Genomic DNA, 4301 nt, shown 5'->3' with positions numbered 1-4301 from the left:
TCAGCAGCGAGAGATCTAACTAGTGTGAAGAGAAACTTCTTATGGTAGAAAGTGACAGAACCATGAGATCAAAAGAGGCTGTAAAAAGAAGTTTTATTTACCACACTGGAACTGCTAGACGGAAGGGAGTTGATGCCGAGCAGTTCAGTCCTCCGTGCCCTAACTTGGCGACGGAAAACACCTACGGCGACGGCGGAGAGGACGATGTCCGCGGTCGGCGTGAGGACGGCGTTGGAGAGGTTGCGGCAGCGAAGCGCTTCGTCTCCGGCGTCGTCGAGTGCTAGCGGTGGCGCTAGGGTTCGTGCGAGGATGGAAGAAGGAGATAATGACTGCGGTAAGTGTGAATTTATAGACTCAGAGGCGGCACTGTGCTATTACGCAGGTGCCCCTGGCGGTTCGCATTTGAGGCACGCGTGGCCAGTTAGCGGAAGTTTGGGGTTTGTTCCACGTCCCACGCACGCCTAAATTGTCGGGCGGTCGTTCCTGCTTCTCCGGATCTTATGTGGAGGAATGAGCATTAAAAACGGACTTTTATGGTTGTCTCTATGTCTTCAGCTGACAAGGACACAGTGAAGACATTCGACAGTTTCAACAGAATGCATATGACTTGGAGAGATAGAGTTTGAGATAGAAAGCATAGAGAGGTTAGGGTCCGATCACATTCACTTAGTTCAAAAGATTCAACCAAGAAGACATAGCTATAAGTGAATGCTGTAGAGGACAGAACACTTAGAGCATATATATATATAATCATCATAGTGAAGATAATCATGAAGACATGTTAAGTTCGAAGCCAAACCAATGTGAAGATATTGCAAGGTAACGCCATGAGTTAAACACTTCAAAATGGAACGTTTGGTGGTGGCGTTACCCACCGTATAGGAAGTATTAGACCCAGACACGGCGCACAATTATTGTGGCGCTCCGAAGTCAAATTCCACATTAATGTATTCACACTTAGAATGTATGTCTTCATTGATTGAAGATATACTTTACTTTGTGCGTTGCACATCTAAGTCATCAATATGCATAAGTGTTAGGATGTGTGCCTGATCACAGGACATTTGAGGATTCCAAGATATTTAGCTCACACCGTAACTTGCAAAACCTCTTCTCATCCAAGGGCTTGGTGAAGATATCTGCCAATTGCTCTTCAGTGTTGACGTGTATGATATCAATGTCTTCCTTCACAACATGATCTCTGAGAAAGTGATGGCGAATTTCAATGTGCTTTGTCTTCGAGTGCTGAACTGGGTTGTTGGCAATCTTGATGGCGCTTTCGTTGTCGCAGTAAAGTGGCACTTGCTTCAGATGAATGCCATAATCCTTGAGTGTTTGCTTCATCCACAGAAGCTGAGCGCAGCAAGATCCAGCAGCAATGTATTCAGATTCAGCAGTGGAGAGAGATACACAGTTCTGCTTCTTTGAAGACCAACATACAAGTGATCGTCCCAGAAAGTGACATGTGCCTGATGTAGACTTGCGATCAACTTTGTCACCAGCATAATCAGCATCCGAAAATCCAACCAAATCAAACTCTGAGCCCCTTTGGATACCATAATCCTAGAGTGGGGTGTGAGCCAAATATCTGAAGAATTCGCTTCACAGCTAAGTGATGCGACTCCTTTGGTGCCACTTGAAATCGAGCACACATGCAAACACTAAGCATGATATCTGGCCTAGATGCACATAAATAAAGCAAAGACCCAATCATGGAGCGATACCTTTTGATCGAACTCTTTACCATTGTCGTCAGGACCTAGATGATGTTTGGCTGGCATCGGTGTTGTGAAGCCTTTGCAGTCTTGCATACCGAACTTCTTCAGGCAATCTGAGATACTTCTCTTGAGATATGAAGATGCCATGCGCTGTTGTCGTATTTGAAGACCAAGGAAGAACTTTCAGCTCCCCATCATGGACATCTGATATTGCTCTTGCATCATATATCCAAACTCTTCACTGTACTTCTGATTGGTGCAGCCGAAGATAATGTCATCCACATATATTTGGCACAAACAGTTCACCATCGTATGTCTTCGTGAAAAGAGTGGGATCCAGGGAACCAGGTATGAAGCCTTTGCTCTTCAGAAAGTACTTGAGTGTATCATACCAGGCCCTAGGGGCTTGTTTGAGGCCATACAGTGCCTTGTTGAGCTTGTATACCATATCAGGATGTTTTGGATTTTCAAAGCCAGGTGGTTGTGCAACATACACTTCTTCTTCAATCTTGCCATTGAGAAAGGCACTTTTCACATCCATTTGATATAGAAGTATGTTATGATGATTTGCATAGGCCAGCAGTATGCGTATGGCTTCAAGCCTAGCCACAGGAGCAAATGTTTCATCGAAGTCAATGCCCTCCACTTGAGTATATCCTTGAGCAACGAGACGAGCTTTGTTTCTGACAACTTGACCATGCTCATCTTGCTTGTTGCGGTATATCCATTTGGTGCCTATTATGTTGTGCTTCCGTGGATCAGGACGCTTAACCAGTCCCCATACATTATTCAGCTCAACTGTTGAAGCTCTTCTTGCATAGCTTGAATCCATTCAAGTTCCATGAAGGCTTTTTCAACTTTCTTGGGTTCTGATATTGAGACGAATGCGAAATTGCCCACAGAAGTGCTAGCTGAGTTGCCTTGAACGAGTGAGTGGACCAGGTGCATTGATGCTGTCAAGTATTCTGTCCAATCTGCACTTCATTTGCAACACGAGGATGTATAGGGCGAAGACTTTGCTCTTGCTGATCTGCGTTGTTGTTTGGAGGAATGTCTTCATGCTGAGCATTGTCTTCATGTTGATCAGGTGCTGAGATGATGAGTTCTTCTTCAGGATGAGCTTCAGAAGGCATAATCTCTCCAGTTCCCATAAGCTTGATTGATTCACTAGCTGGGACTTCATCTAGCACATTTGGCAGTTGCTCTCTTTGTGAACCATTTGTTTCATGAAACCGCACATCCATTGTTTCGACTACTTTGTAATGGAAGAGATTGAAGACTCTGTAGGAGTGTGAATCCTTTCCATATCCAAGCATAAAGCCCTCATGTGCTTTTGGTGCAAACTTTGAGGTGTGATGTGGGTCCTTGATCCAGCACTTTGCGCCAAATACTCTGAAGTAACTGACATTTGGCTTCTTGCAGTTAGGAGTTCATAAGATGTCTTGTTCAGAAGCTTGTGAAGATAAACACGATTGATTGTATGGCATGCAGTATCAATGGCTTCAGTCCAGAATTTTCTTGGAGTCTTGTATTCATCTAGCATTGTTCTGGCCATTTCAATGAGTGTTCTGTTCTTGCGTTCGACGACGCCTTTCTGCTATGGCGTGTACGGAGCTGAGAATTCATGTGTGATGCCCAAGGTATCAAGATATGTATCAAGGCCAGTGTTCTTGAATTCAGTGCCATTGTCACTTCTAATGTGCTTTATCTTGGCGCAAAAATTGTTCATAGCTCGATTGGCGAAGCGTCTGAAGACATCCTGCACTTCAGTCTTGTAAAGGATTATGTGCACCCAAGTATATCTAGAGTAATCATCAACAATGACGAAGCCATAGAGGCAAGCAGAGTAGTAAAAGTTGAGTAGTGAGTGGGACCGAAAGATCCATGTGGAGCAGTTCGAAGGGTTGTGTAGTAGTCATGATTGTCTTCGAAGGATGTTTTGCCCTTTCATCTTCCCTGCTTCACAGGCACCACATAAATGATCTTTCTTGAACTTGACGCCCTCGATGCCTATGACATGCTTCTTCTTCGCAAGGGTGTGGAGGTTCCTCATGCCAGCATGCCCAAGCCTCCGATGCCAAAGCCAGCATTCTGAAGCTTTTGCAAGAAGGCATACCGCAAGTTGTGGTCCTGCTGAGAAATCTACCACGTACAAATCACCTTTCCGATACCCTTCAAACACTAGAGATTTGGTCAGATTCCATTAGCACCAGGAAGCGATATTTTCCAAACATTACAATCATATTCAGATCGCAAAAGCATTGAGACAGACATTAAGGTTGAAGCCAAGGGATTCAACAAGCATGACTTTATCCATGTGTTGATCCTTTGAGATTGCAACTCTACCTAGACCCAATACCTTACTTTTACCAGTGTCAGCAAATGTGATGTGGCTCTTGTCGGATGGACGTAATGTTGAGTCCATAAGAAGGCTTCTTCTGCCAGTCATGTGATTTGTACACCCACTGTCAATAATCCATTCTGAAGATTCTGAAGTCGCTGGTGTCGTACCCTACAGTACAGTTAGGGGGATAGGCTTCACGAAGAGAATTGTGAAGCATAAACATTTGACGAACCAGTGGG

Source organism: Triticum urartu, chromosome 3 (assembly GCF_003073215.2).
Source record: "Triticum urartu cultivar G1812 chromosome 3, Tu2.1, whole genome shotgun sequence".
Lineage (NCBI taxonomy): Eukaryota > Viridiplantae > Streptophyta > Magnoliopsida > Poales > Poaceae > Triticum > Triticum urartu.
Note: the sequence above shows the minus strand (reverse complement) of the source record.